This window comes from Accipiter gentilis, chromosome 1 (assembly GCF_929443795.1).
Source record: "Accipiter gentilis chromosome 1, bAccGen1.1, whole genome shotgun sequence".
Lineage (NCBI taxonomy): Eukaryota > Metazoa > Chordata > Aves > Accipitriformes > Accipitridae > Astur > Astur gentilis.
Genome location: NC_064880.1, coordinates 39,638,076 through 39,664,020, shown reverse-complemented (window position 1 = coordinate 39,664,020; position 25,945 = coordinate 39,638,076).

Here is a 25,945-nt window from a genome sequence, read left to right as displayed (position 1 = left end):
GCTCCTTGAAGGGCCAGGTTTTCCGAGAACCGCGGATGAGTTAAACACTCAGCTCAGATGGCTTTTAAGGGAAGGTGGACAGAAGGTGGCCACATGCTGTCTCTTTGAAAATCCTCCTCTCTGGTTACATAGGACAGCCCTGGAGCTCTGCAGAGGCACTTGGATCTCAGTATCTATTTCCCACAGCTGTGAAATTACGTCTGTGCAACCTCCTGTACTTCTCAGGTATTCAAAAGAGATCAGGTTCTGCCTCTATTCAAGCAGGGCATAAATTACAGGTCAGGAGGAAAGGTCTTCCACAGGAAATTGCTTCCAATCTCAAACCAGCACAATCCCAATTTATTTATTTTCCCCCACCAAATAGCATAGCCCATAATAATTTATCTATTTTCGTGCTCTGTTTTTGCTTGAATGCAGGTCTATGACTAGTCACAGATGAGTGGCATTGGGGTTTTTTTAGGTGGTGATTGGTGGGATGAATTACCAGAATGGTAAGGGTATTTTATTTCTGTCATATTTCTTTTTATGTTCCAATACCTTAAAAAAATAAAACAAACGCACACACCCCACCCCAACCCCCAAAATACCGAAGCACATACTGTATTTTCACTCCTGATCACAGGATGAAAAACTGATGTCCATTTTCAACCCTAGAAATGACTACCGACACCTCAATTTTTCCAATCTGTATTTCGGAGTTCCTCACAGAGAAAAAATTTCCAAGTATTTTCAGACAGCCATTCCCTGAAAAGCAAAGACACTTGTGCAGACACATAAAGGAGACACCCCATTTCAAAATTCAGTGCATACAGGGAGACATTATTAAAGAGCACAGAGAAGCAGCTAGCCCTGTTGTCACAGTATGTTTAACCAGCCAAGTGACAACAGAACAGCTTTTTCCTCTCCATCACCAGAAGAAATATTGCTTAAGCCTCTATATTCATGACACCTTTTTTGTCACTTCTTTTCTTAAGCTACTCTTATTTGCTCAGTGTATTTAGCAGACATTTATCTCACTCTATCAGCAAAGATTAAAGACTCATACTACCTGGTAATCCAATTATCCTACATGAGAAAAGCAAATGTATCTTTGGTCAGTGCCCACAGAGCTCCAGGAATCCATCACAACAGAAAATGAAATTTAATTAATTGTGTGCTTTGGTTCAGCTTCGTCTATATCATTATTTCATTCCTTTCTAATGGATATGTTAGCAGAGATTTAATAGTTTTAAACGCATAGAATCACTGGGTCAGCTTACCCTAAGGTGAGTGTTTGGATAATTATGTTTTTAAAGAATCATATCTGAAAAAAGTTGCTTGTGGTGGGAGGCTCAAAAGAGAGGAAGAGAGTTACAGAGCCTTGGATAACATAGCATTTATGCAGAAGTCTGAGTGTTTCACCATCTCCACTAATTCTTATTTTACATTTAGAAAGAAGGGGACTCTCATCACAATTTTTTTTTTGCTTCTTCAAACACGTATTTTCACATGACCTATTAAAGTGTCTGGGTGAACCCCAAAATAGCACAACACTTATGAGAATCCCAGAGGCAACTAGTTATCTGAGTAAGGTTTGGTGAGAGAAAAATAAAACAAAACAAAAAAACCCAACCCAACAAAAAAAACTAACAACGCCACAGCATGATGCTATATGTACATGGCTTGGCGCAATATCATGACAAGTACACTGGGGAGCAGAAGAAGGGCCTGTGGTCCTGCCTAGGGCTACTGTGGAACCATGCTGGGTCTCAAGTGTGGAACAGAATCATAGAAGAGCTGTGAGAGCTATTAGAGGTCGAGCTAACACTTGTGTAAAGCAGCAGAAACAAAGAAAGCCTCTCAATAACATTTAACCAATATAGTGTTATAAAGCAACTTGCCCACAACTGACAGGTCAAGTTTTTAAGATAATGAGAGCCAACGGCTGGCAGCTTAAAACAGACAAAAGAAACAAATCATCACAGTAAAGTTACAAAACACACTGGTAACAGCAAAGTAATTAGCCATTAGGAGAAACTACTAATAGATGTGGTAAGGTCTTTATTACCTGTGACTTGAATCAAGGCTAAAAGCTCTCTAAAATATATGGCATAACTCAAGTAGAAGTTATAGGGCAAAAAAACCCACAGGATTCGTTAAACCAGAGATCAAATTAAGCAGTAATAAAATTTCTCTTGCCAACCTTGAAAGTAATTGAAAAAAACCCATCATTTTCTTAAACTTATAAGTATCTTATTTGTTCTGAATAGTTTGTCTTTAGGAAAAAAACACTCTTTAGCCTTTAAATGGTTAATATCTTGTTTAATCAATGTTTCAACTTTATGATATACCAGAGCTCTAGGAAAGAAATTGGATAAGAACAACAAGATCTGTGTCACCAGATAAACAATCTCTTATGAATATCAACATTCATATTTTCCCAGAGCATATATGAAATTTAGTTGCATAACTCCACTCCTTTTTAAAAGGCAAAATCACCACCCATGATGCCCATAGATTTTTAATAACTGAATGCACTCTGTCTCCTACTACCCTTAGACTTTTCCTTGTTTTCTTACACTATAAGTTTCCAGGATATAAAACAAGCTTCCCCCAGCCTTCATCTGTGGTGAGCGTGCAGGTTTGCAGTAAAGTGTCTTCTTGCACACAAACCTTACTCATGGGCCTGCCTGCTCCAGGGGATTCAACACATAGGCACAGATAACTACAGAGATGGTGCTGATCTCCACATATTTTACAAGTCCAAACCCAAAGCCCTCCTCCAGACAAATGTGACAAAATACCTGACAGGGCAAGAAACTCTACTTTTACAGAGCTACTGAGCTGCCAGACTGTTGCATCCAAAGGTTCCATATAGAGAAGCTGTGGGAAACTGCTGTATCCCCATGGTAACGATCAGAACAGCATAATTGTCACACTCATGCTGTGTTTGTGTGTGTGAGCCTGTCTATGCTGTATTTTGAACACAAGGATGGGCATATGCTTCCAACCTTTAGTCTGGGGTCCAAAGCCAGTAAAGACAAGAGAAAACAGCTAGACTGCAGTCCACTAACAGCAGCAGCTCTCCTAGTGTCATGTCTACCCTGAATACAAGGCAACACCCAGACCAGGTATCTTGCGTAGGATAGGCTCAGGCTGTAATGGAAAAGGGATGCTAAACCAACCACCGACTGTTTCATTTGTTCTGAGAGTGATGCTTCTAGCCCTTAATCTTACTGAAAAAAGAAAAAAAAAAAACATATATGTAACAAAATAAAGGCAACCTGCCCTCCAAACACACGCATATATACAGTTTCAGACACATCTGGGCAGAAGATTCACACACAGACTTAAAGAAAATACACTTTGTCTTTTCCTATGCTGTTCTACAATAAGTAGCTTTAATTTGACATTGGGCTGTGCTCCCCGTTGATTAAGTGCCAAATATAAATGAAATTCTGCGTTCACATTGCAAACAACACAGAGGTCATTTTAACACGAAGTTGAAAAATATGAAAGGCCCAAGACAGAAGAGAGAATCAAGGAGAAGGAAAAAAGAAAACAAAAAACAACAACAACAAAACCACCACAAAGGAGACAAAGACATGATGACAGTTCAAAGAAAATGTAACACAAAGATGATTCAATCTGTTTGAAGCTCATGTACTGGTATTGAAGTTGCCTACTTTATGAGGTCGGTCTTAAAGACAGATGCAAAGGGAAAGTTAGTCAAAAGATCAATTCTATTCTCCAAGTTCCCAGCAGGTCCACAGCATCCATCAATAAAATAACTGATGCAGGTTTTTTTGTTCTATACAGTGAGGTCTTAAAACTAGTAGAATACAATATTATAAGAAATCACATGAAGAGTCATGAAAAGCCCCTATAAAATTGGAATTCTCTGGAGAACTTCATGAATGAAGCTAGATAACTCATGCAGTCCTCCTCTGCCCCACAGGAGAAGTCCAAAAGGGCATCCCATACAGGTATTTCATGTGTGAAATGAGTGTGAATGAAAAGCAGAAGTCCCACTTGCAAAGTGACCAGAGGCACAAACATCTATGTTTTCTTCAAAATCACCACTTACATCTTTCCAAAAGACAAAACTAGCTAAAACAACATGGGATTTACTTAACAAAATGGAAAAAATTGGGATCTGAAGTGAACATAATCTATCAATTCGTCAATATATCTTTACATAAAGCAATTATGGAAGAATCAAGCAGCTGCATCTTCCTCTAAGAAAATACTTTAATGAATAAGAAATGGAAGCCTGCAGAGTCATTTTCTCTACTTGGTCTTGGAGAAAGAGCAGCTCACTGTAGACAGAATGCAAAATATTGCAAATAGATACCTATCCGTAATGTGTCGAGGCAAATAGAGGTAGAGATCATCAGTGGTACCTTAAGCAGCTACACAAAGATTGCCTTTCGTTGGGTTCTTCAAGTACCACGTTCAAGTCCTTCTTGAGGGAAGATTTTTTTAATTTTTTTTTTTTTTTTTATAATTGTAAACTCATTATCTCAACTTGGCACCTACTTGCTAACCTCCTGTAGATGCAGTGGTCTAAATTTAGGACCCAAGTTTTCCGAATCAACATTGACTACAGCCCCCTCTTCGCATCAGCTATGGCAATGCAATTTATTTCAATGATCCTGTTTTTTATTTAACAGCTAGGCACATCCTTCTGAACCCTTAAAAAAAATAATAATTGTTTATTAGACTTTCTGTCAGGCTCTTAAAACTCAGCATAACTGCTACTGAGGTAACAACACCAAAAGCTCCATAAATCTAACAAAGCAGAAAACTTATATAGGCTTTGGACACCAACCAGAATAGTCACTGCTGTGCAACAGTTAATTAGTCTCATTTTATTTCCAGTAAAGAAATAGAGTTTGATTTTCTATGACACACAACCTATCTCCCTAAAATGCACATTGCAATGTAGTTGTGACTTTTAATTGCTTTTGTTATTGGGGTTTTTTTATTACTCACTGTAGTCAAGTCCCTTCAAGGAGCGGAGCTGAGCTACAGCTTGGCAGCTGCATCTTCCGCCAACTTCAGTGAGATTTGCAGGTGTTCAGCAACTGCCTGGATGTAGTTCCTTGATGTTTTGACAGCTATGCTATGCACATCATTCTCACATAATAGAATAACACATTGGAAAGCAACAACATATATGGGATGAAAACCACTGTTGTTCAAGTCTGTTTCTTCCGGATGAAGATATATCAGAAACCAGAGGTTATTTTCACATTTGGTTTTGTGCAAGAACTTTTGTGTCATACTGGCCCTCATTGGTTTGGTCTTACATAATTCTTGGCAAATAGGTTCCACTTGCAGCTCTTCCACTTCACCTCCAAAGTGATTTACATTTTTCAGCCAAGCACATGTTTACATGCAGTGATACAGCCTTGGACACCACCAGCAATCAACAGGCCTCAGATGGGTCTCACAAAGAGGTTCCTCAAGGTCAGTGAAAACACTTTTTGTGAAGAAATTGAGTCTAAGAAAGCACTGTGGGGTGAGACAACAGCATCTGTAAACGAGAGTACACCAGTGGAGATTCAAGAGACTACAGGTGTCATTCTGAAGCAGTTCCACCATTTACTATGGTTTGCTCATATGTCCTTGCTGCTTAGAAACATCAAAGAAGCCAAAAGATAATATGGTACTTGTGGGTCCTGAGGCACTCTCAGCCTGCAAAGACAGTGCCATCACTCTGACAAGAAATCAGCACAAGAGGTGTGGAATCAAGCTCCTTGCAGATTTCATGCCAATGTTAGCCCAGCCAAAGAATGGTGTCCCTCATGTGCCCTTCTTCAGCGGTAGCACTAAGGGTGAGCTTTGAGCAATGGAGCTGACACTGATCATAGAACCATTCTCCAGACCTGAGTTACGAGAGGCTGTCAGCACCTTTCATCAACATGCATCATATTGCTTAGCTAATGGAGCTTGGAAAGGATCTCCTATTTTTCAATATTTTTCCCATTATTGTAAATAGATGAGATTCTGCTCCAGGCCACATATGAAAGATGAAAAATTAGGAGGAAGAGACATGAATAAGTGCAGAGAATGTGAAGAAGGAATGTGATTGCTCTTATTTCTTTGCCTCAGCAAGGCATATTCTTCCCCTTGACAAAACTAAAAGTTGCCCTGAGAAGAAGCTGGCTGATGTTAACTGGTGAGCAAGAAGGAAAAAGCATTCGAAAGAAGCAATACTTGCAGTGAAAAACTCCAATTATTTTACTACTTTCCACATTGTATTAGTATTTTTTCCTAAGCCCAAGTGCCTGAAGTGTTATAAGAAATTTATCTGTCTTTTAAAGAAAAAGAAAAAAAAAATTCCCAAGAGTGGAAAACTAAACAATATTTTCAAAACACCTGTGATTCTAAATATTTTTTAAATCTAAAAATCTTACATAGTGTCACAGATATGAAATCCAAAGGTAAAACAAAACATTAAGATTTACAGAGTTTACTTACACTTTATTAAAGCAGCTCATATAGCTAAAAACAAAAGATTTTTTTTTCTAAAAAAAAAAAAAAAAAAAAAAAAGGGCACCTAAATAAGCTGTCTGTGTAAACCCTGTAAAACAAACCAAAATCCACATTCTCAAAGGCCCTGGTTTTTAATACTACTTTTAATCCAAATTTTAGCAATCTGATCTGTCCATTTAAAACAGAGTTACTGAATGTATCACCACTGAAACCTGTGTAAACACCATACAAAGTCATGGCAGTGTTTGAGAACAGAGAATCTTAACACAGAGGCAGTCTGCCACCATTTGCAGGCTTCGATAATTTGTAGTGGGCTGCTTCTCAAATTAGTTCCACCTTTTCTTCTGATATAAACTGATTTCAGCTTTCAGGGTTCCTTCAGCTGTCATGTTATGTATACATTATATATGCATATGTTTTTGTTGTTCATTTTGTAAGGAAAAGCAAAACAAACCTAAGAACAGATGAACACCGCGATTTGCAAGCCTGACATGAAGTGCTGTGAAAAATTTCAAGTATCCTTGCTCTGGGGAATTAACTTGAAAATTTAAGGAAAGAAACAGATTGGTAACCCTACCTCCATAATATTTCCACAAATATAATCTGGTTTCCCTCCTCCTTAGTTTTTTGTTTTGTGTTTGGTTCTTTTTTTTTTTAAACTGAATTAGTTAGATAGATGTTTGAACAAAAAACGAGCACAAGAGAAATTATAACCTTGTAACTATCATAGTCCTGGCTGCTGGACTGAATCCTCAGGGCACCATTTAAAATTCAGATGCACAAAAATACATTTAAATAATGTTAGGTTTGGGCTGTGCCACAAACCAACAGATGCTGGGCAATTCAAAGTTAAGGATGACACTTCATCACCACTGTTCTTAACAAGGAGAAGGAAAAGCATGTAAATTAAGGACATAATTTCAGCCTTTCAAACGAATTCTTCAGGGTTTATTGGTTTGTTACAACGGTAATGGTATTTTAAGCACAGTTTTCTGTATGTTAAATGCCAAAAACCTTCTCTGTATTCAGGCAATGCTAACTTTACAAAACTAAGAGAAAAGCAAGTGATAAAATTGAAGAGTCAGATTCCCAGTGAACTACTAAATAAATCACTGTAAAAATCCTACCATATTTTTGGGAAGGGAGTGGGAGGAAGAGTGTGATGGTGTGAACATCTAACACCATTCCAAAAGCAAACATGAAACATAATGCTTGACAAAAACTGAAAGAGAATGGCACTTAAATGTTACCCGCACAGGGAACATAAAACATTGTGGAATTGATTCATCTGGCATAGATAGCTCTGTCTAAATTCTCGTTTTATTATTCTTTATTTGTGATGTAAATACACTAACAGCAGTAAGAGTCAGAAAGCATCAAACTTTTGTGAACAGAGCTAGTTCTGAGACAACAATGAGTCTTGGCTGTATTTATTTTAAAACATAGAATCGAAGAAACACTTATTTTTCTTACATGCAGAGACTAATTATATGTCTGAAAATAATTAGATTTAATATATACAATATAGTAAATAAGAAGCTAAGTGGTACAAAATACTGAACATCTCCAGTAGAGGGTAATAACTGTAGACACTTTTGATGTGATCACTTCTTTGCTTTTTGCAATTCATTCCAGTTATGAAATTTATTAACCTCTGAGAAGCCCACGTGGCCCTCCCAAATATTTTTATAGGAAAGAAAACTGAGATTGCTTCCCAGTCATACTGGATCCCATTTAGAAAAGAAGAATGAAAGAAAGAAAAACTACTCATAAAGAAACAAAATTTATAACTAAGAACTCAGATTTTCAGTCTGCTTTTTAGTTGAGTCGCACCCATGACACAGGATTATATATATATAAACTTAAAAAAAAAAAAGTACAAAGAGAGAAAAAGGGACTTGAGCAATAAACAGCATGAACTTTTGTGAATCTGAATTAAAGAGGCAAAAAGAAGTGGGAAAAGAAAGAAAAAGATCTAGTTGAGAAAAGGCTGAAGGGGCAGTACCACAAGTGTAGGACTGCATAGTATAAAAAACATCTTCAAAGCATCTGAAGCTTAAAAATACAGAGGAGGTCTTTGAAACCATTTACATCCATATAAAAAAATACCTAAGAGGCACAGGTATGTCTGAAATATACCTATCAAGGCAAACAATTCAACTGTATTTTTGCAGGATTGTTTCACAAGTCCAACAAACGTTTTCCTGAATCCATGCCTTTTATTTCAGTGCCTTGTTTAAAGAAACCATACTACACAAGATATTTAAGTACTAGCTACTTTTAACGTTAAAAAAAAAAAGGCTTTTTTCACTCTTGATGAAAGGTTTAGGCTTCTTATGTAAACTAGTATACGTCAAAAAGTTACTTATTTCATCCCACAACAAACTCAGTCAGATATGCATATATTCTGGGACAATATGCTAAGGAACACCCAGGCACCATGTAGAAAAACAACCCAAACATAAAATAAACCAGAATACTCACTAGGTAGAAGCAGGCAGACAGCAACAGGTCACCATGACACAGCTACTACCAAGAAAAAAAAAAACCCACAGCTGTAAGTCTTTACCGATTTAAAGTGCCAGCCTCACCCCCAGCAACAGCAGGGGGGAGAAAAAAGTTTCTGTAAGAAAACAAATATATGTGGACGATCTTTCCAGAAAAGGTAGTGTTCCTACTTTGCTATATTGGTTCAGAAATAAGATGTAACATCAAACATTTAAACTTGTTAGCAGTGGCAAATTTATTCAAGTTCTTATGAAGAAAAATTTTCTTTGGAAAGAAGTGTACTTTTTTTTTAAGTTTCATTGAGTTCTCCTAATAAAGTAATCTGAATCAGCAAGTGATAAGGATGACTGAAGACAGCCTAGACTTCCTTGATTCTAGAGGATGTGAACATTACACTGTCTAAAGTTAGCATATGAAACAGTTATTTGATAAGTCACAGAGAAAATTATTCATCAAACAATCCAGCCTCAATCCTTCCAAAACCCCTCTAAAAGAAATATGCTTACAACCTACCAAGAGTGTGTTATTTTTATCATGAGGTTTAACATATCATTTGCTTTTCTTCTTTTCCTATCCTTTTTTAAATGTGTGCTTCTCCATATTTTTCCCTCCACCACTGAGCCTCCAAATTCTGCTTTATGAATGAGCCTCATAGCTGTTTTTTTTTCTTCTCTTTTCTTGTATTTCATTTTCTTTAGATTTACAACCTTTGAAATCAATACTCTCAGACAAAGCTAATGTAAAAATACATATTCAAAAAAATCAGGATGCATCTTAGCCCACCTTGGCAACAAAGAAAAAATTACTTTGCCTTACCTTTTACAAAGTTAAGGCAGCTGAATAAACACATAAGTAGAGGAAACAAAAAGAAAACAGCTGAATCCCATAGGTAACACTCTTCCTGTTGTGCTGAATAAAGAAACTTGTGCAACAGGTACAAAATACTAAATAAGTTAACATTTTCAATTGTAGTAAAAAAAATCATAGGGAAAACCCGTATTTCCTAATGGAACCTGTTGGTGTGTATTTCCTAAGCTCTTCTTTCCAAATTGATTGCAGAATGATAAACAGCATTGACACTATTATTTGCAACAGTTTCTCACACCCAAGAGAACCCAAATATTTCCCTTCTCCCTATGGGGCATTGGTCCCTGTAGCAGAATTTCAAAACTTGCAGTTAAATTAGGGGGGAACCCAGGCAGTCCTCAGAGTGAGCCCACATGTGGCAGAACGCATTAACTCCAGCTGCTTCGTCTTGAGTAATTTCACAGGATTGGGTTTTTCAGGCAAAGCACCAAATCCTGGAGAGTTGTGGGGGCCAGGGGGACCTGCCCGTTGGGCGAGGGGAGGATTTCCACTCTGCAGCCTCCTCTCGCAGAGGCAACAAAGCAGCCCAGGAGATGCTTCCAGCCTGGCAGCAGCTTCCCCAGTCTCCCTGATATCCTGAAGTTGATGCAGAGGGTGTTTTCTCACCCTGAAGCAATTTACTGACACATTCGTGGGGACTGCTGTGGGTTTTGTTTTGTTTATCTTCTCGCTAATGAAGAGTTTGTTTGTGTGTGTGCAAGCGCTCCACGGAAGAAACCTCCAATTTATCATGCTTGTGTTGACATTGCTTCATCTGCAGCCTAAACACAAGCAGAGACTGCACAGAAATCTTACGGGCGGTTAAGTGTTTATTACTGTATCTAGCACAGCAATAAGAGCCAGTGAAAAAACTATGGTTTAGATGACATGTATCTCTCCAAATCACCAGCTGATTAGGATGGTTGCATGACACTTGGAGCGGTGTTCTTAGTCCTATAACTTGGTGACGAGTATAAAGAAAAAGGGAAAATATTCCAATAACTTGGCCAACATAGAGCAGATTTTCATGAAAACTCAGTTCTTTTTTTAAAGAGGCAGATTATTCAATATATCTACCTTCAGCAGGCTCCAGCTTGTTGGAAAATTTGCCCCCGCATAGGAGAAGGAGGCAAAATATCGATGAACAGAGCTGCTGCTGCCATCCAGGAGAAATAAAGTGAAAAGGAATAGGGAAAAGAAATCAATTTCCCTTATCGCTCTCCAGCTGCACATTGTGTTTCTGTCTGCCATGCTTATATAGGCAAATCATTGTATTATCTTTCCTCTTGTGAATAGTCCCACTGAACCATTTATGAAATGGAGGATGTATATGGCTCTTCAAAGGCTATGACCCCGCAGACAAATCTGTATACCTCCCTGATGAGGTCCCTGCTCTGTTCCTCTTGTATAGATGTGCTCCAGAACACACAGGTTCAGAGTCAGCCCTAGAATATCTGGAAGCTTTCCTACGTCCATTTAAATTCAACTGGGGACAAAGCAGACTTTTAAAATTGTTGTCATGACCCTGACAGCTAAGGCACAATCCTTTCCATGGTACTTGTAGAAGGTCCGCAAACTTTACAATACTGAACAGGCCACTGTGAAAGGGATGTCCAGGTGTTACTCTGACCACTAGCTGCTATAACACCTGCCAGCTTTATATAGAATGTGTTTACTTGTGAGGGCTGCTAGCAGAAAGAAAAAAAAAACCAACCCACAGTGAAGGAGCTTTACATCAAGAGGTCGAGCCCAGAGGTTCTGGTACCCTGAATTCTCGGGGTGTGTGGGGAATGAGTTTTGAAGCAAAGTGGCCTGGAGGCAGTCGTTCCTCAAAGGGAAAAATGAAGTAGCTTCTTGCTCTCTGCCAGAGCTCAAAGTGGTGCTCTGGCAGAAAAATGGACCACTGCTTTTGGAAATGTCCTCCAAATCACCCTAAGCATACTGACCAAAAGCTAGCAGCTTCTTTCCAATGCTGGTTTTTATGAAATTGCATCCTCTGGGTCACGCCCTGATTTGCAACTCCCTCCTTCATCTCTTTATCGCTCACCTTCATTTTGGATTTGGAGAACATCAAGTCCAGGGGAAGCTGATTAGAAAAGACCCAGTTTTGAATCCTGCTTCACATGACCATTGACATCAATAGCAAGAACTGCTCCCTATTTGTGAAGGAGCACGAGGTTGAACCGTGCAACACCTCTTCATTAACGTGCCAGAGCTGGCGGGCTTTCCAGGAGTGTGCTGTCCTTTCCACCCAACCCTGAGAGCTCAGCCACATCCTACAGGTGTCCTTTCCTGCTCCTCATCCAAGACGTCTGCTTTTTGTTGGCCACCCCTTATTGTTCAGCTCCGAAGCGGAGTGGCATGGATGCAGTGGGACACTGTCCCATGCCTCGGCAGCAGCTGCTGCCTTCCCTGGGCTGCTCTCTCTTAGTCCCCTCCCTGCCTCTGTCCTTGCAGTAGACAGGGATCACCGCAGCACGGACCGCTCCAAGAGGTGGTGCACCCTCCTACCACCTGCTAGTTCTCCCAAGTATTGGCCTTTTACGACTCTTTGCCCACTAAGCCACAAACACAAAAAACCTTTTTAGGGAGCCATTTTGTAATAAAAACCATCCTATTTTACAGCTAATAGTGAGGGTTCTGTAAACAAAAGCAGACTTTATACATGGTAAAGAGGCCCAGGCAACATCAGAGAAGCTTTGACAGCTTACTGCAGCTCAGGATCTTTCCCCATCTCCTCCCCCAGTCCCTAAATCTGTAGTCATTCAATTAAGTGCCTTGGGATTTGGGGTGGGAAGGTGCTAAGAGGATGTCAGTCATCATTAGTATAATTATCAGACTTAGACATTATGCATTATTTATTCCAAATATTTATTCATTATTGTGTCCCAGATTAATGTAAGCTACTTGAGGCAAATCTATTTCTTATGGAAGTATTAGTGAGAGAAATTCTGAAGTAGAAAAAACAAACAAACAGACAAACAAATAAACTTTGCCAAGCTCCTTCAAGGAATGAGAGAGAGAGAGAGAAGAAAAAGAGAAGAAAGTTTTAATAAGATGATTGATCCTAAAGCTGTCAGGTTGGATTATTGCCAGTAAGCAAGCCTCTTCTGGGAGAACAGATGTTGATCTAATATATTTGGTCTGTGATCTAATTTAATATGTTAGATCTCCTCTTGGTAGATAGTAAGTTTTCTTCCAGTTCTTTGGGGGAAAAATGAGAAAAAAATTCATAGTTGCAAAAGCTATGTGCTCAAGATTTTTTAAGCAAGTAAACTTACATATTATGTAATGTAAACTGGTACAGCTTTGTTGGAACCAATAGCATTGTTTTGATTTCTGTGTGTCAAAATCCAGTTTAGTATCAGTAGCCCAGAAAGTGGTATCGTGGTTTCGAAAAATTCCATATTACTTTTGTTGCCAGTTGTTCTTAATATGATTTATTATTTTTATTATTGCATTACAATGACAGCAAAGGACTAGGACACAGTCGTCCTATGTGCTGCGCAGACAGGTAGTGTAGCAGAAGATAGATGAGATACACTGTGACCAAGAGGCAAATACTAGAATTATCTGGAACAGACCACTGGTGCAAGCTGAAATGGAGCCAAAAGAAGCCAAGTGATTTGCTCAGCCTCATAGGCTCATCAATAGTGGAGCCAGCTGAGCTCTCTGAGGTTTTGTGAGCTGATATGTGGCAGCTTTATTATAAAAAAAAGGATCTTGAAAATTACTTTTCCTCTGTGTGTGCACATTTTTAGAGAAAATTGCTTTGCAAAATAATAAATAAATAAAATATATGGGGGTGTGAAGATGTTGCAATGCTGAGTTCCCGAACCCACTACTCAATTCTGTCATGCTTTTCCTCTGTATTTTCCTATTATTGCATTTGTCTCTTCTTATATTTACATTGGAGGCCCTGAGGAAAAGAGGCAACCTTTCTGTTCTGTGATTGACTTCACCTGGACCCAGGAAATAATGTCATACAAACCCCAAAGAAGCCTTAGTCTATTTTGGCGTATTTCCTTTTTTAACTGTTTTGACTCTTTATACTTTTAAAAACCTGGCAGGGATCAGAAACAGTGGAATAAGAAAAATTGAGTTATATATCCAAAATGATTCCTCAGTATAAAGACCAGCTTTGATCTGCTTTGCTCTCTTCAGCTACCTTTCTGCAGTCTCAACATTGAACTAAAAAGAGAACATGTGTCCATATTTAGCAGTCCTTCCACACTACTAGGTAGGAAAGATGGGATTTTGATCCTGCACAACCATTTACTTGACAGCTAACCATAATGTGCCACCTCTATTAGAAATCGAAACTCACATGGGCCCAGTCCTGCAGCCAGCCACTGCCAGGAGATGCAGACACTCATGTAAAGCAAAACCAGTGTGCTCCTGCCTTTCCGATGAAAACTCCCCTCATCCACAGGAAAGTAGCAGCAGCTGGGCAATGTCAGCCTAACAGTCTATCTACCACAGTATCCTCCCCCAACAGCAAACCTCAAGGGGCAAATATAGAATTAGCACAAACCTATGGTGACATTAATTTCCTTGGAATACTCTCCCAATTTCCAGTGAACTGCAGGCCAGGTATTTTTTAAAACAAGAGTGAAGTCAACAGCTGAGTATCACCAGGAATCTGCTTGGATCTTGATTTATGACAAAGAAGAAGGAAAAAAGAGTTATGTTGTCATGGCATAAATACACAAAAGTTTCCATCTGACAGTCTGTAAAGGAGAAGGTGAGTAGCAGGTTAATTGATTTCTGATGAGAGATTTTATTTTTTAAGTTCTCTCTCTCTGTTTCTCTCCCTTCTTAATGTTGTCAACACTTTGCTGTTATCTTAATGCAAACAGGATTTAAGTAGTATGTATTTATATTCTTGCTGGCATAGTTCACATCATGGTTAAAGACAGGTAATCGGTAATCCACCAGCCAGCTAGAGGCAGAAGGGGCAGTGAGAGAAGAGAGTTTCTGTTTTATAGCAAATGAAGCTTAGAAACTTTTTCAAAGGATTCTAAATGAGAACCAGACTGGTGCTTGCATGTAAATGACCAGTGGGGTTATCACAGCAGGAGACTGGTGGGTTTGACCACACCAACCCACCAGAAATGAGTCCCATGGACACTGAAGCCTTCTCCTGTCCTAAGGCAGTGCAAAGCAGAAAAGTTCTGCCTGACCTCTTATAATCCAGATCATTTAAAAGAAAGAGAGGAGGAAATAGGTTCTTACTGAAGGAAGCAAAGAAGAGCTGATCACAGCTTCTTACTGAATTTTATAGTTCTGAAAACTGAGGCACAGAGAGGATAAATGACAGCCTGATACCATTCCAGCCAAGGATGGAAAACAGGTCTTCCAACACAGTTCTGTTTTCTGCCCTTACCCCCTCCCAGTCTGTCTGGAAGCAATGCTTGCAGAGGTTGAGCCTCTCCAAATGTAAAAAATGCCACCTGCTTGAACCTAAAGTTTAGCCCTGGGAAGCAGGAATAAATAGCAGGTTCAAGTTCTCCTTTGTTTACCTGAAAGAGGGGGGGGAAATCCCCACTTTCTGTTAGTACTGTAAAATTTGATAACAAATAATAATATTGACAAGGAAGAGAATAACCTAAATGAAGCCCTAAAACTGTTGCAATGATGACATGATCTCTCTGCATCATACACCCTCAATGCAAATGACTACACATATGGAACGGGGAAAGAAGAGAGAAACCAGGAGCTTAGCAACTGCAAAGAAGTTTACTTCATGACGAGCAATGATTTTAGCTAATACACACATTATCTTCTGAATAAAGATTTTTTCTTTGAAAAATGCAGTATTTCTATGGAAAACATGAGGAAGAAAAAAGCAGATTAAACTTTTTTTACTTTTCAGAATTATTTGGATTTCAAATCAAAACAATGTTTCAGGTTTTCACTTGATGTTATGACCAGTAAACTGTTCTCTGAAGAAAGAGCCTTATCAGGCTCAGGGTTCAAGCCATCCTAACTTGATTCAAGTCTACAGGATGAATAAAACCCATATTATTTAAACTACCTATAAACAGTAATAGATTCTGACCACAGTAACATTCCTGGAACACAGGACAGCATCATCACATAGATTAATATTGGTCAACTGAGGCTTCATTATGTTAAATTGCTTTCCCAGTCCTGCAAAAAGTCTGTGATTAATCACGGAATCATAGAATCATTTAGGTTAGAAAAGACCCTTAAGATCATCAGGTCCAACCGTAAACCTTACACTGCCAAATCCACCACTAAACCATGCCCCTAAGCACCACGTCTACACGTCTTTTAAATGTCCCCAGGGATGGTGACTCAACCACTTCACTGAGCAACCTGTTCCAGTGCCTGGGAAATAAAACCTCATCTCCTGAAACTCAATTCAGAAACACATACTTAACTTCATCTCCTATCGTATATGTATGCTGGAAGCAGCTGATGGAGCATGACACCTCATTCTATCACCTTTGGACGGTGGGCACTCAGAGCCATGAGGCTAGATGTGAGTCTCTGAGGTTTTCATGTCATAGATCCTTGGCTTGGTTCAGATCAGAAAATGTATTTAATAGTTGTTATAACCATTCTATGGAAAGCTCTACTATTTAAAATCTTCTGTAAGAGCTTACAAAACACAGAGATGAAACAGGGCAAATGAGACTAAAGAGAGACAAAGGAGCAACTTGCGCAGAGTTGTACATCGGTTTCTAAAGTAGTGATGAAGCAGGTTAAGGATCTATTCTCCAAATTCTTTAATGTTGAATATTCCCATCAGTTTTCATTCTGTGTCTTTTAAGGAAAAATTTCTGGCTGATCTGAAAATGCTCAATACAAGTCCCATCTCTTAACTTCTATCCTTTCACTCATGCTTGAACAGCTCAACTCTCTCACCTCTTCTTTTTCTTTTCCCTACATTACACTTCAGTTTCAGTTATGGAGTCCTCAGCATGATTTTCCTATTCAAATATCTTGTCACAGGTTAAGTCCGCATTGGAAAGTGAAGAATGGAAATAGTGGGGGGAAAAAAAGAAAAAAACCCCAAACCCATAAACCCTAAGCCACTTGAATGGCTGAGAAATGTTTCTTTGAGATGGAAGTGCTATTGTATGGCAGAAAGCACAACCTTGCAGAACAAAACCAACAATTTTTTGGCACTAACAAGGGGCAGGAAAGTCTACAGGCAAAGCTGAGGAATAAAGACTGATTGTTGGTGAAAGGCTGGTGTAGAGTTGTGCTGAAGTAACTAGCAGGAACTAAATTATTGTGCCTACCAAGTTCTTCAGCAATGCTACACAGTGCTGAGCACCCATTCACTGCCTATCTGTTTACATATCTATAGGCAAAGCAGGGTATTGTCATTTTAGCAAAACACGTCAGAGGAAATTGGCACTTGTCCAGGATCTGGTTCTTAAAATAATATCATCTGAAGCTAGAGATCAGACCATGCTCCAGATGAAAAAACATGAGGACATATGAATATTCTTGCAAATTAAAGTCATCAGTAGTAAGACCCAATAGAATAGTACAGAAAGTGGTGTAAATACCAGACCAATTTCAGTAGTTCTTCAATGGCATAAAAGACACCTTTCTGATTAAAATAGAAGTGACGATGTAATATGTCTTGATTCTTATGTTATGAAAATGAAACTTGCTCCAAGACTTTCAGACACACATTGGATCTTTCTATATCTATATTGAAGCTGCTAAGTCAGCAAAAACATTGTAATATTTCATTCACTACGTTTTAATTCTGCTGGAAAACCTATTCAATTCTCCTTTAAGATTTTGAGATTGTCCTACATGAATCTGTCAGCAGTGAAAAGCATTGCTATTCAAAAGGAAAACACAGCATGTCTCCCTGATAAATATCAGAAAAGGCCCTTGGTGACAGTGATGCACTTAATTTATGTATGCATTTATTTATTTATTTATTACATGAATGCATTCAAAAGCCTTCATATCATAAAACAATGCATGGCAACAACCTATGGGTATTCCCCTAGCCGGGCCATTCCTCCCACCACTTGGGTAAGATGCTCTGTAAATTGTCATTTTCAAATGTCCGCATCAGTTCATCCCTCAAAAATTCAAGCGCTTGCAGTATGTAAGGTCTGCCCACACGACTCCACACTCCTCATCTTACTGAAATTTAGATTTCAGCTGTCAGCTGAATGGCAAGCTTCTCATCGAAATGTCATTTCACTCATTGTTGAGTTTCCTCTTCTCCCTCATCCTCTCCCTTTCACTAACAGAGCTGTTTTGAACCTGGATAATTCTGATCTATATGACAAAAGGGTAACAAGACTTAACTAGAGCGTACATTTCATCAGCTGCAGCAGGGACTTTCCGGTAGACAAATGCTGGATGCTATCTGATACCCAGATTGTTTCTCTGAATGCAATGGGGGAACCTGCTTCTACTCTCACACATTTTCAAAGGCACATGTAGCTCCACTGACTGCAGGGGAATTATTACAAGCTAGGACTCATCCACAAGCGTGGACTCATCCAGACTTTCTACTTTTGGCAAACTGCTGCCGCAAAGCACAAATACATGCCATGTGGATCAAAATAAGCATGTGGGAAGAAAGTCCCTGGCCAACAATTAGATGGCTGGCAAACCCTGGGATAATCCCACATAGAAACTGCTAGATTTTAGATGAACTCATAGATATACCTCTCTTTTTACTGACTACAGAGGGAATTCATGGTACACAGGTTCTTAACACTGTCTTAAATGCCCAAGTTTAGGGTGGATTAGTTTGGGCTTAAGGAGCCTAACTTTGTGAAGCAGATGCTTTAATGGCTCACTGAGGTTTGTGAACTACGTTTCTTGATCAAACACAAGTAGATTTAGGAGTTTCTCCTCCGTTAGTGCTGCTGTGATTGAAATATCCATACACTGGAGTCTAGTGCCATTTCCGATGCCCTTGGAGGTCTGGTACTTCCAAGCAGCACTGCCAGCTGTGCTGCACAAACCGAAACGCTCTTTCAAAACAGCAGTTGGAGACTCGGTGGGGTCCCCTAAATGCTTATGTTTGGGCACCTTAATCCTGCTCAAACTGTGCAGAGAACGAGTTTGTCACAATACTGTTTATCTGATCGTGTTGCAGCGTCTCTGAGGTGAGTGTGCCTTTGCAGGAGTCTTGCACAGGCTAAATGCGAGCTCAGCACATGCTGGACCTGGTCAGACACTGGAAGCCTGGTCTGAGAGTCAGTACAGAATTGTTATTTCACAGGGCTTCCAGACCTCTGTAAACAAACCTGGAGCCCTACCTAAAACCTTGTCCTGCCCAAAGAGTCCTGCCTTGTGAGCATGGCATGAACTAACAGGAATTGTGAAGTTGTTCCTTTGGCTTCTGGGACGGAGAAGCTGCAAGCTGGTCAGTGCCACTGGTTCAGCACAGCTCTGCTCTGACTTATCACTCAGGCGGCACAAAACTGAACTGCCTCAACCTAGAACTGTGCCTGAGATAATAATCAGCACATCCAATTAAACTGCATTGGGATCTGGACTCTCTCACATACAACTAGCTCAGGTACTTCTGTATTGCTGAGGTAGATACAATTGTGAGTCAGAAATTAAATCCTGTTTCCTCTGCTGCATTCTTTATGTGATGACACTATAGAGGGAGAATAAATACGTAAACTCCAGGCTTTGTGCTTCCTCAAGAACACCACGGTTTCTTTGATATGAATAGTAATTAACTAGCGGAATGATTACCAAGAGCTGTAGTGTTACTGGGCATGTTAAAGTTAAGACAGGTTTACATGATTATTACTTAAAGACATAGCTAAGCTTAAACAGAAATTCAATCATGGAAATCCTAGAGGAGCAGGAAACACTAACTGATCAGCACAGTCTGCAGATTCACACACCTGTGAAATTCCATGGCTTTGGACCGTTCTCAGATGACTTGTCTAAGGCCATATAGGGGATGTGTGACAGACTCAGCACAGTGCTGGTGCTTCCCAGGCCCTGATCCCAGGTTGCTCCAAGAGCAGTTTCTGTTTGTCTTGATGGAAAGAGTTATTATGGCAGATGCCAAAAGATGATTTTCCTGAATGCATCTTCAATAGGAGGATCAATAAGACTCATACACATTGTAAATGTGTCCCAGGAACTCTCTTCCAGCTATTGATATCCAATTAAAAAAAAAAAAAAAAAAAAAATATTTTAAAAATACTCTGTTTTCAAACTCCAACACTTAGAACTAAGCATCTTCCTAAAGTAACTGAACTAGAAAAGATGAAAAAGAAAAAGAAAACCCATAACTCTGACATTAAAATACTTTTCCTTGACAAGTGCTTTCTTATTTGCCCCAAAGAAGAAAAATCTAGGAATATATTTTTTCCCTGATGCGTTAGCAAGACTACTGAATGTTACGTAAAGCAATGCTGCAGGTTAAAGACTGAGGTTATTTGTGTCAAAAATGCTCTGACTTTGTGCTGCTACTGCATTGAAAGCCAAAACAAGTTTTAACAAGCACCTTTCCCCTGTGGAGATTTGATTTGTTTCTTGATGTTGGGGGTCAGGGAGCAAAGGCATTATGAGGTCAAAAAAACCAAACCGAAGAAAACAAGGGGGAGGGGAAAAAAGGAAAATAACACATGCAATGTTAGAGTTTTGGTGCCCTCCAACCTCTGTTTATCATGTATTTAACAAACACAACCAATACTTAGAAGGAAACTATCATTTGTAAACAGAGATAAGGTGCCCGGAGGACTGTTTATAAGCAGAATATGCACATTCTTATGGCAGCCCCCCAAAATAATCAGTTATCTTTTCATAAAATACATAATTAAATTGGAAAATGCTCTGTTTGGGGGTTTTCTCATGCTGGTTTTCCATGGTCCTGCTGCTTGGCTTCGTCCATAGGTGATGGAAACAGATTTGTTTCCATCAGTCACTGAGAAGCTGTACTGTTTCATATCAGAGAATTGTCACTAATTTAATCCTCTTTAAAGTTCTTTAAATCTAAAAGCTAAGAAAAAAGTTATATGTTGGCCCTTTCCTGCAAGTGAAGTGCTTCATAGCCAAATCCCTCCTTTTAAATGCTGTGCTACGAAAATAAATCAGTCTGACAGCAAATGGCAGCTCCTGGTTTCAAACTCTTGCTCCTTGCATGGAGCAGATAGATAGCTCCTGGTCTCCAGACATGCTCTTCCCTATTCAGGGGGAGCTTTTAGGGAAGGGGTAGCCACGCTGTGCTCTATTGGTGCAGTAGTGCAGCAGACACTATGACAGGAATGAGAAAATCTCACAACAGAGGTATCTGAAGCTTTATAGCTGCTGGTGTCTCTGAACACACCATGCAGGAAAGGCCCAACTCAAATGCCGGCCAAAATCAAATCCACAAGACGATGCCAAATTTGACAAGCTTTTCCTGTGTCGTGGGCTTATGCACGGCCACACGCTTTGAGGTGCTCTAGCGTGACCTGATGCACACTGATGCTGCGAGATGTACCTGCTGCAGCATGGACTCACCCACAGCCACACGTGCCTCAAGGTGTACCTTCTCCAGCACGGACTTATCCTTGGGCCACAATCCCTTCAGAGGTACACCTGCTGCAGCGCAGACATAACCACGGCCACAGACGCTTCGAGACGTACCTGCTCTGGCATGGGCTTATCCACGGACTCGCGTGCTTTGGGATGTGCCGCTCCCACGTAGACTCATCCACAGGTCACAGTCCCTTTGGCTTGAGTTCACACCACAGTTCTAACCTGGCCGGTACAGCAGCACACACAGCAGCGATGCCCTGGCCTTCTGTCAGCCCAGGTGCAAGGCCATTGCCATTATCAAAACGTTCCCAGGCACAGCAGAATAAGATGATAAGCAATACAGCAGTACAACAAGCAGGGAAAGCAAAAAGCAGCCACTAACGAGCACTAGACTCTTATATATGGTAAAGCAAGCAAGCACCCTGGCAAGCACAGGAGGCTGCCGATTAATAGCTAAACAGCAGTAACAGCTATAAATTTGATCCAACCAAATCTGTCAGTATCTCAAACCTTTCAAGCCCCAGGACTGTTGTGGTTTAACCCCAGCCAGCAGCTAAGCCCCACACAGCTCACTCCCCGCTGGTGGGATGGGGGAGAGAATCAGAAGAGTAAAAGTGAGAAAGCTTGTGGGTTGAGATAAAGACAGGTTAATAAGTAAAGTAAAAGCCGTGCACGCAAGCAAAGCAAACCAAGGAATTCATTCACTACTTCCCATGTGTAGGCAGGTGTTCAGCCATCTCCAGGAAAGCAGGGCTCCCTCACGTGTAATGGTTACTTGGGAAGACAAACACCATCACTCCAAACATCCCCCACTTCCTCCTCCTTCCCCCAGCTGTATGTGCTGATCATGACATCACAAGGTGTGGGATATCCCTTGGGTCAGTTGGGGTCAGCTGTCCCGGCTGTGTCCCCTCCCAACTCCTTGTGCCCCCCAGCCGCTCGCTGGTGGGCTGGGGTGAGAAGCAGAAAGGGCCTTGGCTCTGTGTAAGCGCTGCTCAGCAGTAACGAAGACATCCCTGTATTATCAACGCTGTTTCCAGCACAAATCCAAAACGCAGCCCCATCCTGGCTACTGTGAAGAAAATTGACTCTATCCCAGCCAAAACCAGCACATCCTGTCTGCAGGCAGCAGATCTCAGTCTTTCTTCTGGTTATTTATGGGGAATAGGGACTAACATCATCTTTAATGTGGCAGAATCTTTAATACCAAGATTTTTAATACCAAGACTTTGCAGTATGGAGGCATCCAACCCAATATCTACACACAGTAGCATCTTCCCAGCCAGAACAGAGCAATGACCCTTCCTAATTTTTCATTTCAATTTTGTCACTTTTGAGTAGGATTACTGCTCGTGAAAAGGATAAGAGCGAAGAGGGGCTATAAAGCCCTTGACAATTACATCTGGGCAGTATAGGGGTACAAGAAGTGGAGTGTGAAGGGAAGATGTGCCATTGGGACAACTTAATTAAGGACTGAATAGTTTAAGTGTTTGCTGCTGGAAGTAGATGGCTTCAAGCTTGGAAACAGCATTGATTAACATTCTGAGCAGCTCCTGCTGCTGAGGAGAAAGACAGATAATCTCACCTTGAGCCTCTGAGTATTGTTGCTTTTCTGATTATTCTTCCACAGGGTCAGAAGAAAGTGGTAATATTACAGCACTGTTAGAAGATTTTCAGTCCCATTAAGAGGCAAATCAGCAACTATGTATTTCTTTAGCCTTGACAGATACAACCAGACATAATATATTTATTTGCTATGTAAGCATAAGAAAACTCCAATCAAAAGAATCCATTCATTATAGTTTGTTATATAATGCATTTGTTATATATAGAATTTTATTTATTTATTTAAATGTATTATTTATAAAATATATATAAAATAATATATTATATATTATTTTGTGCTGACTTATCAATCTGTTACTTGAGGAAATAACAGAAGAGCAAGAATCATAATCCAATTTCTTATTCCTGCTCCCAAGCTGGGTGTACAAGAAATGAAGATAAGTGTGGATATTTGACAGTCATACTACCTGGCACTATGCATCATAAAATGATGGCTTTGTCCATTTCTTTCCCACCTGTACAGAAGAGACGGCTTCAGTCTACCAAACATAATGGAATAAGGAAATCAGTAATCTGAAATGTAGCTATCTAATCCATGTTAGTCACATCAGCTTCCACTAGAGCCAACAGAGAAAGATTATCTTCTGAGATGATTAATCCCAGCCTGAGAGAGGTGTCTGAAACTGGAGGGATTTATCACCCTCTCCACCGAGTACAGAGGGAGCTTGGACAAGGGGGTCAGATTAGACACATATCCTGTAGATAGCCAAGGTCAGAGAGATGAATGCTTGCCTATTCACTCTTTATAGACATGGATTCTCATTAGATGCACCCCTTGCACTTAGAGTAGCGGAGGTCTGTCTCTACTGCTGCACAGGCAGCAAACATTAGTAATAGTAATCAGAAACATCCCTAGTCCCTTATCTCAGACATGTATCTGGGCAACTGTGAAATACAAACAGCAGTATAACCAGCACCATTTCACCTCTCTCTGAAACACAATGACTTTTGCAGAGGAACGCTGCAGCCATTTAACCATACATGGGAACTGCTGATGAAACGGTAGCAAGTCAGAAGTCTTCACTTGCCTAAGGCTGAAATGGAAAGAGATGGAGAGTGAACCAACACAGGAAGAGGGTGGCTCAAACTAAAAACTCATCTTGTAAGTCATCTGAGCAACCCCCGTTGTTTAGTCAAAATTGGTTGGGAATGAGATTTGTCACTGGGTAAAACAGCAGTGTAATTACACAAGGTTGTCATCTATAATACAGTTATTGGACCTTCCACACATAGCAAATGAAGGTTGAGATGTTTATAAATCATTTTTGTTCCAGTAATTCATGGGGCTACTCCTGAGGAATACAGTGCTTATATTTATGTATGCTTTGTGTGCTTAAGAAGCGATGAGCTACTGGTGAGGGCAAAAGAGGCAGGCAAAAATTCAAAATGCTAAGCTAAACCCCAGAAATCCCTCAGGTCTATACCACTATGCCTCCTTCAGGCAGGAAAAAGCTGTTCACACCACCACGCTGGAGCTGTCCTCATGTTCCTGAGCAGAGACCAAGAACATGGCCAGGCTACAAAGCATATTGAGCATGAGCTAAGAGCAGATCATATGGATCATCACCTCTTTAGACCTTAAGGATCTCCTTCATTCCCCTTCTCGTCCCCATCCACCATCACGCAGCATTCCATACAGTACCAGCTGGGGAACATGAGCAGCACCTGTTCGGTTTAGTGAAATCCAAAAGGACAACACTGCTTGTGCAAGGCTGGGATACTGGGATTCCAGTTTGGCCTGGCACTGGGACTTCGAATTGTCCAATGAAAGAAAAAAAAAAAAACAGCAAGTGACTGAAAGCATGAGTGTATACATGATCTGGGTCCTGATGCAAGAATGGTCACAAGGCACTTTTTGTCCAACCACGGGCCATGGCTACTTTGAGCTTTGTCATTCAAAATATATTCTGCATGTTAGGGACATGTTTCAGTAGCTCCCAGACTGGCTGTGAATGTTTCCAACAAAGCAGAATATTTCCAACAAAGCAGAACGTTTCCAATAAATTATGCTGGTGGGAATCAAAAGCTGTTTGAAGCGAATCATGCCTCAGCCCCTGATGGGTCTTCCTCAGACATGGGTTTTCACTGGGAGTGAAGACAGCCTGAAAGCCATGCGGAAATGGGAACCACCTCCTGCACGCACAGTGAGCTTGAAATTCCGGTCAATTCTTTCACTGCCTTAATGTTGAGGCAAGAATATCAATGTCTTTAATTGGTTCTCATGTCCTGGGGGCTCCTGGTATGCAAGAAATACCTTGAGGACATGAGTACTGATCTATTACAATAGGTAACCAACAAAACAAAACAAAATATTAAGAACTGAAGCACGCTGAGTCATTTGCAGCCATCTCCACTGCTGATATCAGGTTATGGCCTTTAGTAACATTCTGCATTTCAGAAAGCTTCTCATGTGCACATCCATTGTCCTGCAACAAGTTAAGTTTCTTGCCTACTTGCTTGTTACATCTGTCAATCATGTGTGAAAACTGATGCCAGAAAGTAATCTGACGACGCTGTTATATTCAATAGTAGTGATAAGGATGAACTTTAAGACTCAAAGGACTTCGGTGGCAGTAAACGATCCACAGCTTGGATCTCAGCATTTACTCTCAGGCTAACTTTCATTAAGTCTTTACCAGCAAAAGAAAAGGAGAGAACACAAACAAAATAGAAAGAAACTAATATTAAAATGTGAACTTCTGACAAGAGCTAAAGCAAGTCTCTACTTGCACACAGGATTTCTTCATAATCTTGCAGGGAGAGAGGAAGGTGGAGAAATTCAAGCAGAGGATGTAATTCTCCATTTTCTATGCTCTCTTGACTCCTGTTTGTATTCCTAGAAAAGCAAGCTGGCTCTGTGCCTACCTGAAGGGTTTTGCATTCAGAGGGCTGAGCCATGCAGGTGCCTTTTAAAATCTCCTGTCACACTGGGAAAACTGCACCTCAGTGGGAAGGGATTTTTAGAAAAACCCTTTGT